The sequence below is a fragment of the Camelus bactrianus genome, chromosome 2 (assembly GCF_048773025.1).
Source record: "Camelus bactrianus isolate YW-2024 breed Bactrian camel chromosome 2, ASM4877302v1, whole genome shotgun sequence".
In the NCBI taxonomy this organism is placed as follows: Eukaryota; Metazoa; Chordata; class Mammalia; order Artiodactyla; family Camelidae; genus Camelus; species Camelus bactrianus.
Window position 1 is genome coordinate 57,723,640 of NC_133540.1, and position 16,470 is coordinate 57,740,109.

The window sequence follows — 16,470 nt, forward strand, 5'->3', positions numbered from 1 at the left end:
CTTAAAATTAACACTATTTTTAACTGTACAACCTGTACGGGCCCAGTTTTGTGAGGCATGCATCTTTGAGAAATCTAGGAAATTTAATTCATCTAGAAATTGTCTATTAGAGAAACTCAACAGATCAACGGTGTTTAGAAATTCTTCTCAGGTATCAAAATTCAATAATAAAGCTTTTAAAGATCTACCACCCAGACCTAAAAATACTTTTTCCTTAGTTTAAAAATATATGCTCAACACTTTTTTTTTAATGACAACACTCTATAAATTAACACAAGTTCTAAATTGATTAGTATTTTTCTCCTTTATAAAGAAATTATTGTCACTTTCTTATCTGTCATTAATTGTGTCTTTAACTCCACAGATACTCTTATGGGTTGAGTCATGTGCCCCTAAAAAGATGGTTGAAGTCCTAAATCCAGGTATCTCAGAGTTTGACCTTGTTTGGAAACAAGATTGTTGCAGATGTAATTAGTCAAGATGATGTCATGCTGGAGTAGCATAAACGCCTAACCCAATCTGACTGGTGTCCCTGTAAGAAGACAGCCATACAAAGACAAAGACACACAGGAGAACATCACGTGATGACGAAGGTAGGGATTGCAGTCATGCAGTTGAGAGTCAGAGGACGCCAAGGAACACCAAAGGTAGCTGGATTCATTTTTCACTTTTCTATTATTGTTTTGTTTTTATGAAGTCATAACTTCCGATGGTATTAAAACTTGAAAAATTCTTCCTGCATTGTTTTTTTTCCCTTAGCATCCTAGTAGTTAGATATAATAGAAGATTTCTTTTGCTTTTTAAAAAATTTTTTGCAAGAGCTCACCTGAAGAAAGCCAGCCCCAAATCCCTCCTTACATTAAGCATTTATTTTCTGAATGAATGACTGGAGTCAAAAAGATTTTGCAAAAATTTAATGTTAAGCATCTATCTTTGCATAATTTAATTGCTTCAAAAATTCTTCAGTTAACATTTTCTTAGCCCTGCACAGACTCGTGATGATGTTTTGAACTTCTGACCATTGAATGGAGTCAGCTATTTGGCAGATCTGCTTAGGATCTGTTTTCACAACGTGGAACTTATTTCACACCACCTTTCTTATTCAGGTTTGCATTGAAGCTGCTCTCCCCTTGGGCATGAGTAACAGTGTTATGACACTGGCTTCAATAAGCAACTTTTTATGGTGTCTAATCATGTGCAAATGTGTTAAAATTGGTAGTTTTTAGCAAACAGTTATGGAACATATTACCGTAAGGCATTTGTTCATGGCGTGACAATGATTGGCCCCTGGCCACTTAGATGTTTTATTTAATAATGTGGGAATTTCAGTGTGTTTTCCTTTCATTATTTTTAACTTGAAAACAGAAACAGAAAGCCCCTTCTTTAAAGTTAAAACTTTACCGCCTACAGTCTGTCAAAAGCAATATAAGCATCTGGATTTTGGAGAGGGGCGTTTGCAAGATGTTAATTTAATATACTGGCATATTTCATGCATGCTTTTTATATTTTGTATACGTGAAGCTGTCTCTGCAGTGACCACCCAGGAATGATAGACTTATTTTCGAGATTGTATACCGAAGCACAAAAAAACCTTGTTCAAATAATAGTGCAAATACTGGATTCAGCTTAATTTCCTTCCACTTAACACAGTGCTTAAAATGCCAGATAGCTGTTGTTGTGCATTAAAGAAAAAGACATAACTTTTAAGATCAAGCTTTGCTTTTCCACAAACTGCACTCATTTCTACTCCCCTCTCTCCATGCTATCTCCCAGAAATGGGTCTCTGTGAAATATAAGATGTTCTGCAGATACTCTAGAAAGTGAATTTTCAAATAATTGCTGGAAATAATCTTGGGTTTTCAAAAACTAGAATTTTTAATCAAAATGGAATAGTGTAATAGTCTACTTGATGTCTAGAGGGGCAGAACACTATGTATTTTAATGTTTACTGAGATGAGGATGAAAATATTCTTTATTTCCAGCACACTTTAGTACTGTTATTTAGTATCCAAAACACATCTTTCAGCTCTTTCAGAGATCTTTCATGAGATTTACCTCTTAAGTTTAGAATTAGCTTCAGCGCTGTTAAAATAATGATTAAAGATAAGAAGCCAAACACATTTTAATGTACACATTAGATTTTCTTAGTTTCAAATTTTGAGAGATCTGTTAAAAATTGTTTTCAACTTACAGTTTATACATAGCACAAGTTTGGGGACTCTGCAAATTCATTTACAGAACTAAGCTATCAATCCAAAAGGAGCAAACAGGAAAGAAAACCTTTACATTGGGGCTACTTGGTTTCAAGACTGGAGTACTTGGAGGTCTTGATCCAATTAAGCGTGAGTGTGTGTGTGTGTGTGTGTGAGTGTGTGTGTGTGTGTCTAGGGGAGGAAGATGACAAGATGAGTTGTGATTTTCAGATGGGAGAAGCTGAACACATCCAGAAGTCCACATGCAGATCAGCCTTGGTAGACACCACTTAACATTCTTGATGATTGCCCAGAAAGGCTAAACCCACTTGACTAGTGATACCCTTAGATGGCCGCTGCCAGGAGGATGGAGAGAGGAATGGTCCAGCATCGTCTGTAGGTAACTACCCAGAGCTTCCATCTTCAAATGGGAAACAAGGGCTACCTCTGCTAAGTGTAAAATGCAAAATGTAAAATATCATGACCAACTCAGCATATATATCCTGAGGAATTACTTAAACATTTAAATCCTTGGACATTTTAAATTGTATTTTTAAGTGATTTTGCTATTGCTCCGACTAGAAAGATTTTAAATATTATGGAAAATGCTACTTAAAAGAGACCAAATTCTTAGCCTGGTGTATAAATGTTTTGCAATAAGGCATTTTCTTGTTTGATAAATTATTTCTATTATAAAATAATATGCACTAATTTTAGAAAATTTATATATTTAAAACATGAGGAAGAAAATAGAAATAACTTATAATCTTATTGCTCAGATTGAATAATGATAACATTTTGGTATGTTATAAAATATAAATTATGTATAAATATAAAAGTATAAATATTTTATAATGTTCATTTCATAATATACAACATGCTACTTATGCACATATATATGTCTCTACTCCTATGTATAAATGTGCATGTAAATATGCCTCTTTATAACAAGGCTGATGAATTTTTTTTAATTGAGTTATAGTTAGTTTATAATATTTTGTTAATTTCTGGTGTACAGCACAATTCTTCAGTCATACATGAATGTACATATATTCATTTTCATATTCTTTCTCACCGTGAGCTACTACAATATATTAAATATATTTTCCTGTGCTATACAGTAAAAACTTGTTTATCTATTTTATATATACCACTCAGTATCTGCAAATCTTGAACTCCCAGTTTATTCTTTCCCACCCCCTCCACCCTGGCAACGAAAAGTCTGTATTCTATGTCTGTGAGTCTGTTTCTGTTTTATATATAAGTTCATTTGTCATTTTTTTTTAGATTCCACGTATGAGTGATATCATAGGGTATTTTTCTTTCTCTTTCTGTCTTACTTCACTTAGAATGGCATTCTCCAGGGACATCCATGTTGCTGCAAATGGTGTTATGTTGTCATTTTTATGGCTGAGTAGCATTCCATTGTGTAAATATACCACATCTTCTTTATCTAGTCATCTGTTGATGGACATTTAGTCTGTTTCCATGTCTTGGCTGTTGTAAATAGTGCTGCTGTGAACATTGGGGTGCAGGTATCTTTTTGAATTAGGGTTCCCTGTGGATATATGCCCAGGAGTGGGATTGCTGGGTCATATGGTAAGTCTGTGTTTTGTCTTTTGAGGAATCTACATACTGTTTTCCACAGTGGCTGCACCAAACTACATTCCCACCAGCAGTGTAGGAGGGTTCCCTTTTCTTCACAGCCTCTCCAGCATTTATCATTTGTGGACTTTTGAATGATGGCCATTCAGACTGGTGTGTGGTGATACCTCATGGTAGTTTTGATTTGCATTTCTCTGATAATTAGCGATATTGAGCATTTTTTCATGTGCCTGTTGGTCATTCGTATGTCTTCATTGGAGAATTGCTTATTTAAGTCTTCTAGGGCTAATGAATGTTTAATGTAATGATGTGTTTCTGTTTTTAGGAATCCCTAGTTCCTAGTTGTCTTACTACATTGATAGTAAAAGCAGCACTTACCTGTATAGGAGTATGGTTTTCCCATCATTAAGAGCAAACTGTGAGCTCTAATGCCCCCAGGGAGGAGGAGATGCCCCTTTTAGAGAGGAGGAGGAACTGAAAGCCCACCCCTTCCGGCCTAGAGTGGTCCCGAAAGAAGAAATGAAGAGGCAGGAGGAATTAATCAGGTGCTAGCATTCCATTCCCATTGCACCTTGGACTAATTTTGAAGGTGGATGCTGTTGAGCCATGTGAATAGGTGTGGGGCGATCTTGAGAACACTGAAGCTAGTGTCGATTCCCTAGGCGAATATGGGAAATGATTCAAGCTGCTGGAAGAAGCCCAACTCCAGTTTGGTACCACAACCAGCAGGGTGAATGATGAGGAGCAGAACATGGACAGTGGGAAGTGAGCCTGACAGAGGACTTCTGGCTCCCCGTGGCCTTTGGAAGGCTAACTGTGGTCCAGAAATCCCAGTGAGATTCCTTGAAGGGACATATCATTGTAAGGTTTGCTGGGGGACCAGCAGAAGCACGGTACATGGACAAAGAGGCCATGTGATTGGGGACTTTGAAACGAGACTTGAGTAGTCAAGGCCACGAGCAGGAGGGGTTGGTAATAGCATGGAACACTAAGAGAGCAGATGGGACCAGTGTCTCCTTAATGTGCACCAGAGCAAGGGCAGGGAGAAATGAGCTGCAGAAGTTAGTACAGATAAAAGGCCATTGTGGAAAAAGGAAGTCTTTCTCCTCAACAACCAGAAAGTCATATAATTTTCCATCCACCCATATGTCATCTAGAGAGAATCTGAGGGAGAATAGAGAAATTCCAAAAACTAACAAAGCATTTTCCCCAAATGTACTGGATCTTTTGAACTGACTTTTAAACTGGAAAAACCTGATTGTTATTAGCAATTTATCCCCATCTATCTATCTCTTTCAGCCCAGAAGCATGGGAAATAGTGAGGAAATTAGATCACTTGAAGAAAATAAAGAAGTTATATTTATTTCCCATCTGTGGAGCAGAGTTTAAATATGCAGCCCTGATACATGCACGTGAATCTTTCAATCATCTGTGTGTGTGTGTGTAAAATAGAAACTAATAGAACCTTCCATCTTCACCTTGTCAAATATCACAGTCCTTCCTTGTCTCTAGTTTTGCCTATATGATCATATATTAAATGTGCCATAATGTGTTTAATCAGTCCTCTCTTATTACATATTTATATTACTTACATTTTTTGTTTTATAAATGTGAACATTCTAAAATCAGCATTTTTCAAAAGCTAAATTAAGTGGTGATGTTTCATAATGTAAAAGAATTAGACGCATAAAAGCTTCTTACTGAAAATAATGATTGATCTCTTAGCATTGTGGTATAAATTCAAATTTCTATAGGATCCCACTATTACAGTGTCCTCCAAATCCTTGTCCAAGAATGCCTTAAAGGAAAACATCCTCTCAGAACTTTAGAAAGTATTCTTATTGAACAGGGTGCATAATAGACATGGATTATGGTATCCTTCACCATGAGAGCAGAAATACTGTTCTACTAAAGACCCATTGTAGCAAAAAAAAAAGGGATGGGAAGTTGAAATTAAGGTGTAGGTTATTATCAGAAGAATGAAAGGGTAGTTGCTGTCAGTTCCAGTGAGAACAGTTAGGGCAATTCTTAGATGAGATTTCTAATAGCTAAAAAAAAGGGGGGAGGAATGGATAATTCAGGGAAAACTTGTTTATACATACATCCTTTCTGCGCTTCAGTTTGAAAGAGATGTCTCCTGCACACTTTTTTTTCTGCCTTTTCTTTCACTACATTGCGTATCAACTGTCTTAATTTGCCCCAGAGAGAGTCGGTGGCTGCCTGAGAAGCACTGCTTTGATTCATGCACTTTAAATTCTCATTAAAGCGGGTGTAAGTTTGGTTACGGCACGTTGCTCTGAAAGCAGTTGGGTTGGTGGGGGACAAGGAGAGAGTGTGTAGAAGAAACAACTGGTTCATATTCTGGGAACACTGCCAGCGTTTGATTCAAAACCAGAACAAGTGCTGGCTGTCAGCTGAATCTGTGCTTAAAATAAAAGAAGGCCCATAAGAGCCTAGATTAACAGGAAGGAGGAACAATCTAATGCAGAAATCTTAGTACAAGTAGCTGAAAATGGTGGGTGCTATTCCTGCATATTTTGTGGCTTTTAGTATGACTGCAGATGACTTAGCTGGTCAAATAGGATGCAGGAGCCCCCTACCCCAAATGCCCTATGAAATATTTCATTAATGGTCTTTATGAAAACTGTAAATTTATGAAAACCAAGAAGGATCACAAATAAAATTATTATGAAACACGTAAAGCAAATTCAGAATGAGTGCCAAGCCACGTCTCATAGGCCTTCACTGCATACAAAATTGATGAATTTTGTTATTGATGGATTATAATTGGTGAATTTTGGCGGCCAGTAACTACATTTTAAAATTTGGCTATAACCTGATTAATTCTGGTATTTGAGGATTAAGTCATGAGCTGGGCTCAGGTTTGCTTCAGTAAGAAATTGGTTTGCTCCACCAACTAATTTTATTGTAAGTAAGTCTGTAAAGAGAATGATTAATTCATTCACACAAGAGGACAATAAATTATTTTTAACATTTTATATAGCAGGTATATAAAATTGAGATGATAATTACAAATCATTATATGGATGCATGAAAATGGGCACACAGGAACATGTGGCTGACCATATCTTGCTAGATTATTTTGGGTTGTTGAGTATATATAACTGGAAATAATAGATAAGCATTTCTTTCACAATATTTTTATTGAGATAGGACTAACATATCACATTATATTAGTTTCAGGTGTGTAACATAAAGATTCATTATGTGCATCCATTGTGAAATGTTCAGCACAGTAAGTACAGTTAACATCCATCACCACACATAGTTACAAAATTTTTTCTCGTGGTTAGACTTTTTAGGATTTATTCTTCTAATACCTTTCAAATACATACTACAGCATTATTAACTAAAGTCTCCATTCTGTGTATTACATCCCTAGGACTTTCTGTTTTGTTACCAGAAGTTTGTACTTTTGGACCACCTTCACCCATTTCTTTAAAATATTATGTAAATCAAGTTCTCTGATTCAGATTGTCTCCCCAACTAAGTCCCAGCTACTAAAGATTTACAATGTCAGTTAAAAGATACCGGCATTATTTGATTTCACAGATCTTCAGTGGGACAGCGAAGAGAAACTACTGTGAGCCCTTGATTGTTACAGAAAGCAAGGAGTAGAGTCCACCCTTCCTGCTTTTCAGGGTCATATTCAGTGATTCACATATTCAGTGATTCAAACGAGCTTGTGGATGGGTGCGAAATCCGACACAATTCAGCCATCACAAAGTTGACCAAGAAGCAGAATTGCTTTGTACTGTTCTGCTTTAAATAAATACAGATAATTAAATAAACCTTTGCAGCAGTAGAATAAAGCATAAAGCCAAACTTTGCCCAGCCGAAGGCTGCCTTGGCCACTAGCCAGAAGCCAGAGGGCCAGGGCTAATTTGCATAAAATTGAACAGATTGCTGCAGCTGCCGTCCTTATTAATACCAAAGCGTAATCATAATCAGGGGACATTCCATCCACAGCAGAGCCACCTCCTGTGCAGTGCCACCCATTGCTTTGTGGGACCTACAGGCGCTGATACGTGATCCCACTTTGAAGAGAGAAGCTATTTCTAAAAAAACAAAACCAAACAAAACTTTTTTTCACTTTGTTAAAAAAAAAATCCCCAGCTCTTTCACTGAGTAGACTTACCAAGTACCTTGGTCCTTTGACTTCTCAATGTAAAACACCACAGATATTTCTGTGTATTGTCATGACTTGGCTAAAATTGGTGTGTGGAAATGAGTGAAACCGTCGATTGCAAATTTGCTTCAAAGAGATTGTGGTGAACTTTTCACAACTTCATTTTATTTGCACGTCTGCAAAATATTATTTATGATACAGTGACTGCTACCAGTTGCTGATGATGTCACACTTGGCTTTTTACTTTCTGTCACCCTGATTTCAACTGCGGGAAACTCCACACAGCAGTGAAAGGCAGCGAGATGTCAGAAAGCATGTGCTATGACTTATCACGCCCCCAACATGCTGAGAACACAGACACTATGTAATGCCTGATAGAAAGCCTTTGCATCAGGGTATCAACAGCTCTCTTTGTCAGTACCACCAAATGAACTGGAAGATCGCTGTTCTACAGTTTCTCAGTCAGGAGGGCTGTCAGCAGCTTCGTGAAAGCTATGTGGGGAAAACAAACCCTTGGCCCACAGAAAGGTGACGTAACAGACAAGCAGCACTGGCAAGGATGGGGTGGATTAAATTAAAAACCTATCATATTTGCTAGCTAACTGTGGATGACAGTGTTGGAGTGTACGATAAAAAGCTTTTATGGTGCTCTGAAAATCCCATGAGTTTACCACACGCGAATACATCTTGAGCTCATCTATCGGTTTGGAACACAGTAGAAATAGTGTTGGGTTTTTCTGATCATACAATGTGCATCGAAATAGGAAAAGAAACTCAAAATACCTGTTTAGCACCAAATTTTGTTGGTAAATTTTAAAATTTAGTATACATCCTTTCCCTACCCCTATTATTCAAGCATGTTTGATTTTCTGTTTAGGATTATATATTCATCACCACAGAATTCCCAGTGTGCAGAGGGTGATATCTCTATGCTAATTCCTAAACCAAGGATTAGGGATTTTTTTTTCAGTCATTCTCAGATAAATGATTAAAATATAAATATATAATCCATATCTTATTAGAGAGATAAAGTATGTAGTTTTTTTCTCTTCCCACTCAACATCATTCTTTGTCTTCTATTATCTGTATGAGACTAATTCTTAAATTTCCATCTCTAGTTCTAAATTCTATTTTTTATTCTTCATGCATGTTTCTATTTTAGAAATGCAGGATGATCTCCCTTGAGTTCCGATACCATCTCTATTTTCTAAGTTTTTGCCTTAATCTATTTAAGCTTGTCTGTATGTTCATGGTCCTTGTTCTGGGCATCAGCGAAAATGAGCTTAAATACTGTATCTGCACTTACAGTCACGTGCTTCTCTTTGATGTGCTTCTGACTTGATAACACCTCTCTTGTGCCCACTTCTCTTTGGGTTCATCAGCTTGAACTTCGAAGCTTAAACTCCAATCTAAAGACTATAGGATATGCTTACACATTTGGCTTTTCCCTTCCCAGGTGCCTGTGGGGTAGAGAACGCATAGTTTTAGCTCAGATCAGGACTTCTAACTCAATCAAATTCCCTTGGATTTTAAGGGAAGCCTCTTACGATACCTAAAGAGAAGGAACACTGATCTACAGAAGGTCTAGCAACTGTTAAGCCACAGTATTGGGATTGGAATTTCGTTCTGATGTTTTTTTTAGAAGGTATTAAAAGGCTCTTATAGCCATTTATCAGTGTGACTTTATTCACTTCTTTGGGTCTGCTCTTGATCTTGCTTGGTTGCACTTTCTATTCTAATTCTCCCTTCAGAACTATGTGCAGTTAAAACGAGACAAACTTGGGATAATTTCCACTTGGGACAAGTTCCCACTCTGAGACCTTTGAAGGATGACTCCGAACAAAAGTATATCATGTGAGCAATTTAAGCTTGTGGTTAATGTAGGCAAACGTAGAGAATCCCATTGGTTCCCACAAGTCCTACAGCAATTTTTCATACAAATGTTAATCTGATCCAGTAACCAGTAACACCTTTAGTTGGCTTTTTGTTGTTGTTGTTTCCTTACCTCTATCAGACAACTTGAGAGTGTGATGGAAATCATGCCTAGTGGTCTCTACAGATTCAAAGAACTGGTAATTCTCATACTAGCCATGGTCATCAGCACTAGATGATCTCTTGATCATCACCAGGTCAGGGTGGTGTTCTGCTTAAGCCTCCCCTTAAATACCGTCTACTTTTCTCCACACCAATCACACTAACGAACTTATGAGAATGGATTCCAGTCTTCCAGATGACCATGTAAGTCATCTTTCTCTTCTGCCCTTTCTTCAACTTCTGTACCCATGGAAGCACTGTCAATTCTGTTTATGCAGTTTGATCATTACCTAATTTTTCATCTGGATTATTGGAATAGACTCGTAATTATTCTTCTCGCCTCCAATCCATCTTCTGAAAAATGTAACCTTTCACTAAGAATAGGATATTCTCCCTAAAATGCAAATTTTCACACTTGCCAAGTCAGAGACCCTTGAACTGCTACTAACAGTATTAATTTTGAAGTCCTTGGGATGGTAGTCAGGCAAATATGTGACCTGGTTTTAGCCTACTTTTTCAGCACAAACTTACCTTTTTTGTGACCTGTGTTCCAGACTTCAGAAAGTGAGGCTGTTTGCTATTATCTGACATAACTGTGTCTCTTCCCCTCAGCTTAGTAACTTCCTTCTTCCTAGTTGTCAACATTTTTGAATGTTTGTTTTCCTAGCATTAATCACTGCCTTAATTTTTTTTTAATTGAAATATAGTCAGTTTACAATGTTGTGTCAATTTCTGGTGTACAACATAGTAGTTTAGTCATACATATACAAGCTATAGCTCAGAGGTCCTGGGTTCAATCCCCAGTACCTCCATTAAAAAAAAAAAAAAGGAAGCGGGGAGGGTATAGCTCAGTGATAAAGCATGCGCTTAGCATGCATGAAGTCCTGGATTAGCATACATAAGGTCCTGGGTTCAATCCCCCATTACCTCCATAAAAAAAATAAAATAAAATAAAAATATTAAACCTAATTACCTCCCCCCTCAAAAAAAAAAAGAAGAAAAGAAAAAAAGAAAAGAATTAAAAATATATAAAATAAAAATAAAATTTATTTAAAAAGTGAGTTGTCAAAATTTATTAAATATAAATGTCACCCAGTGTAGGCATTCCAGATCCCTCCCTGATTTTATAATTAATCATTCTCTTATGTGCTAAACTTAGAGCTGTACGTTCAGGGCAGGTTTTGTACTCAAAGTTACACGGTCTAAACTCTCAGTCTGCAAGTGAGAGGACGTTTTGGAAATACTTGGTTGTTGAGATCAGACAACTCACAGTTCACAGCACTAATCTGCACTTATCATGTCATCATTTATGGAAAAGCTAAATAACCGTAAAGTTGAAATTCACTTTAATGCCCCTGCGTGTATTTCATTCACTCACTAGTTCCCACTGCATGACTTTGGGCTTTAAGTCACTCCCATTCCACAGAGTCTCTCCGTTTATGTCTGAGAGTTCATGGCGGTGCAGGAGTGGGGGGGAGCTCTGTGTGCTCCTTTGCACACTTAGACCTTTAAGCTCTTCTGTCTTTCCACCAAGTTTCTGCAGCAGATGTACCATGTTGGCTTATTAACAGGTCTATTGTACTTAATCTCTGAGAAAACCAAGTGTAGGGCTTCCCCACTATCTGTAGCATATCCCATTTGGACCCACTGACTGGACAGAATCACAATATTCTGAGGTAAAAGGAAATTATCAGAAAACACTGAATTTCCCTAAGTTTGGATTACATCTTTATATCTCTGCTTTGAAGCAACATTACTTTCATCCGAACTTTCTACAGCTCTCTTGAAAATATTTCCTTTAGCTTCTTCCTATATTCTTCACCTCCACAAGGACTCAAAATCAGCCCATGGTATCAACATGTAATCAACAAGGAAGCTACTTTCTATTGCTTTCATTTTTTTTCTGTCTCCTAGGCATTTGTGTATCAATGTTTCTGTCACTCCCCTCCAGTCAGAAAATAAGCCCTCAAGCATATCAACTCATGCAGATAGAGTGTCATAGCTGGGCATGTTTCTTTGGAGAATAAGTGTTTCAGACATGGTCTCCTCCACAAAACTGCTGGCTGAGTGTAGGTCATGACCATGTCATAGTCACCTTTGTACTCCCCAAGGCATCTTGGGAATGAGTGGCAGATAGTTGGAGCTGAACAAATATTTGTAGTTTGAATGAGGAACAAATGAAACAATATTCTAGATTCTAAAGGTAGGTGATCTAATACAGAGCATTGGATTATCTCCTAGGAATAATGCAATGTTTTAAATTAAATAGGTTTTGTTAAGTAACCACATATAAAAACTAGAGTACTCCTACAAAAAAAAGGCAGACGTTAACTAAGTGGTAAGTGCCCTAGAATAACATTTTTCATCAATCTGGTTTGTTCTTTGATTTAACTATGACTTAATAAATTCCAATCCTTCTATCTGTGTAAAATGAATCCGAAATATTAAATATAACATTAGTCCTTTGGGGATAGATTCCCAGTCTAAAATAGCCTCACAATCCATTTCTTCTATATATTATTTTGCCTTGATTTCTTTTTCTCTTTTAAAGTCATTTTCCCCCTTTTCTTTTAATGTCATTTCTCTCTTTTAATGTCACTTGTGGTCCTTTCTGCATCAAGAACAGTGTTGGGAATGAACTTGCCAAATGTTTCCCACTCTATGATTTAAAATACATATTTTTTTAAACAAGAAAGGTGGTGCCTGTGTTATATAGTTATAAATTTGCACCTGCTAGCCCCTCAACTGTCTCGAAAAAAGTAAGTAAATCCGCATAAGGCCCTTTCTTCCATCTCTTCATTCACTTTAAATGAGGACAAGAACTTGGTAAGCATTCTGTGGCTCACCATACCTCGCTGAATGCCAAATGGGGCCTCTGGCTCAAGTCAACATTTCCTTCTATTAAAAAGGTGAACTGCAAAGTCGATTCTGAAAAGTTAATCCTTATAATTTAAGCCCTTATTTGTTCCACATGAGCTCACTTCCAGATTGTTACTGAAACAAATTTTCTTTTATTTGTGTATTCAAATAAGTATGATTCACTTAAAAAGCAGACCCACTGAACCACATTTGCATATCCTAATTAGTTTAGCCTGTTCATTTTCCATTCCCATGTTTTTCAAATAAATGCTTTTGAAGAAGAGTAAAACTTAACTAACATCTGAGGCTGCAAGTTCACAAAAAGAAAAAAAACTGAAGCACTGACATACATATTAGCTAAAAAAAGGCAAGAATTTCAATGTGTGGCACAGAGGATGTGGATTTGATTCTTGTTTCATAATGGGGGCTTGATTTGTGTTTAGTATGTCCCAGGATGTGGGTGGCTTCAAGGCCTGCTCATTTGTGTATTTGTATAACCAACACAGAGTAGAACTTGCAGTAATATTCAGAGACTCTAATGCATATTAAGAATTTATTGATTTTTGAAGACTATTATTTTATAGTCTAAAATATGCTAAAGATAAAAAGTGAAGACAGATTAGCAAGAAACTGCTACGGGAGAAAGCTGTCCACCAAAAGGAAATACCAACTTTTGAAACCTTTTTTCACAAACATAGGTACACATTTTATATCGTATGGAAATACAAGCCATTGATTTGGAAGAAATTTCTCTACATGGAACATGATCCGTGATTGGCTTTCAATGAAGGGAAGAGGAGGGAAAATAGGATTCCATGTCACAAGCATGGTTTCAAATACACAATTATCTGCCTAAATTGATTTCTAAATCCCAGTTATTCCTACAAATTAGAAAAACACGAAGTAGAATGATGTCACTTTCATGTCTCAATCCTGTTACACAGTATCGTGTTGCTGAACTCTGCTGAGATGCATATGTGGGTGTTCGCTGGTAATTCTGGAAGTTGTTGTGATTTAAACCCACCCACTTAGCACTCTTATACCACCTTCCCCTTACTTATAAGAAGTAAGGGAAACATACTCCTTATCTTTTCATTCTAGTCCAAGTCATAGATCAAATCTGGGGACCTACTGTTCACATATTTCTTTCCACTCACTAATACTGCATCTTTGGATTTGAGTAATTATTTAATTGAATGCATCTATTTAATCTGAAATAGTTAATAATACTTTCATAATACTTGATTCCAGAAAGCAGTTGTTCCTAGAAAGTTATACTACGTTCGCCCTCATTTAAAAGACAAAAGCAGGAAAATCATTGTAAAAATGCCACAAGAGCTACTCTGTATTGAATATTTTATTGTTCTATTGACTATTTTAAATTGTAAAGGTAGTCAACAAATGAAATCAGTAACACAGATTGAATATCATACAGTGTCTGAGGTATTAAGGATGAAAACCTCTGAGTTACATAACCCCGGGGTGTCCTTGCCCACAGGAACACTTTGCTATTCTACTTCCGAGACTGCACAGGCTACTTACTACATTCAGAAGAGCAATTCTACTAAATAGAAAGAGTAATCTTGGCTTTGGGAGACAAAAAGGAAGGTTTGAGCCTAGAGAAGTCTCACTCTCCCTTTGGATCAGGGTAAATCGAATAGACTCAGCATTCATAGGAAACCGTCTAGAGTTAGATTCATAAACAAGTCACATAATACTTATGCAGTGAAACATTTTTTTCACAGTCAAAATCAAAACTACCTGAAAAATACACAAAGCGATATTTTGTCTTGTTCGTACAAGTCTACTCTCATATTTTATTTTCTGTACTAAAATGTCAAAAAAAAAAAAAAAAAGAGAGAGAGACCCCCAACTCCAACAAACGTATGAGGTTTAGTATAAAATGGATGACATGTTTAAAGTGGTGTCATAGCCACACATTTCTTATTTTATTTGCGTTTCCTAGAACTAGAGGAATGTTGAAAAAATCTGTGAGTTAGCTAAGAGGGTACAAATGGAAGAGTATCTGTGCTCCAGCTGAAAAAGTATCAGCGGTGTCATGTCAGAGACGGTTTCCAACTCTCTGTTGCTTTCTTGTGTGAAAAATGACATTGAGGTGCTTGGCAGTTCTTGTCAACAATGTGTCCGGGCGGTGACTGTACGATGCTGTGGCAGCAACGCTTTCAAACAAAAACACCAGAACCTGTGAAGTATGTGTCTGTGATTAGTACCTGATGCTGAGCACCATGGGTGCCCCAGCTCATGTTTTTAATGGATGATCTTCTTTATAAAGCTAATGAGGCATCCTTCTCTGTTCATCACATTGATGTTGAAAAGATCATATGGCTGCAATCAGTTCTTAAGCATGAAAAAGTTTGTTTCTTCCCTTTCCAGATCCATCCACAAAGAAACACATGAAATGCCATTTTTGCCTGGCTGTAGACATCAACTTTCACAACAAACATACATAATATACACAGATTGGTGAGCATAGCAGAAATGCTTAGAGTTCCCTGATTCAAAATAGCAAGAAATCCAACACTTCACTGCTACAACTTAGAATCCTTCCAGAAACATTATAAATTTTTAAAAGACAAACTGTAATCTGTCATAATAGCTTCTCTTAAATTTATTTTCCAAAGGAATAGCAGATGCATCCTTCCCATTGTACTCCCAAACCTATATGCCCTAATTGTAAAATTCTAGTTACAAGAACATGTACTTTGGTTCCATGAAAAGCATATTGAGTTATGGCACATTCACATGGTACTTACCTGATTGGCAGTCTTTTTTTTTAGGTTTATTTGTTTTTTAAATGGAAATACTGGGGATTGAACATAAGACCTCATGCATGCTAAGCAGGTGCTCTACCACGGAGCTATACCCTACCCCCGTGATTGGCAGTCTTGATTGCGTTTCTCAATAAATAATGTGGCTCTTAAGAAAGACTGTGTTACCTGGTAAAACCATTTATAAAAAGAACAGCTGATGTATAAAGCATGAAGAGGAAACTCAAGTGAAAAACTTTTATCAGTGTTTGAACTGTAGTTGTATGTATGAGTACATGTGTGTCTGCGTGTGTATGTATGATTGGAGCTAAGTAGATGATATATTAAGTTTGTAGGCTCTGTATTTTTTTACACACCATATTTAGTAGCGCTTGTATGAACACTGACAAGAAATAGAGAATGATACGAATTTCAAGATATTAAAAAGGCAGTACTTTTTATTTCAATGAGAGGCAGCATTTCTTGACAGAAAGTGCTAACTCTAATTTCTGGGGAATACAAAAATTAAACAAACAAAAATATACATATCTTTCCCCAAAGAACTTAACAATCCATCAGAAGAAGCAAATGTGTATAGAAACAGTTATTAAAAGTCATGTTCTCATCTTTGCTCAGCCTGTTCTAAAACTCAAAGTCAAATTTGTGTCTGTCGATGGGAAACAGACAGGATTTGAGGGCTTGATCTCCACCTCTTGCTTCTTTTTATTTTTCTTCCACTTCAGATTCTTTATTTTATAATGTTTTGTTTTGACATGTTTCTGTGAGCTATCTTTACTCCTCTTTGAATCAAGAAACAAAATCAAGACTTAAAAAACTAAAAATAGTTTTACCATATGATCCA

The 16,470-nt window shown here is 36.7% G+C and overlaps 1 long non-coding RNA gene across 2 annotated transcripts in view; it reads left to right on the forward strand.

Annotated features, from left to right (window-relative positions):
- Positions 1-16,470, forward strand: part of LOC123616473 (uncharacterized) — a 93,910-nt gene that overhangs the window by 53,574 nt on the left and 23,866 nt on the right. Inside the window, exon 6 of one of the 2 annotated variants that reach the window (XR_012499385.1) lies at positions 365-593. This is a non-coding gene — a long non-coding RNA (uncharacterized LOC123616473). Of the gene's footprint in view, positions 1-364; positions 3,046-16,470 lie in introns of those variants that run through there. The other variant, XR_006724470.2, reaches the window with a different exon arrangement.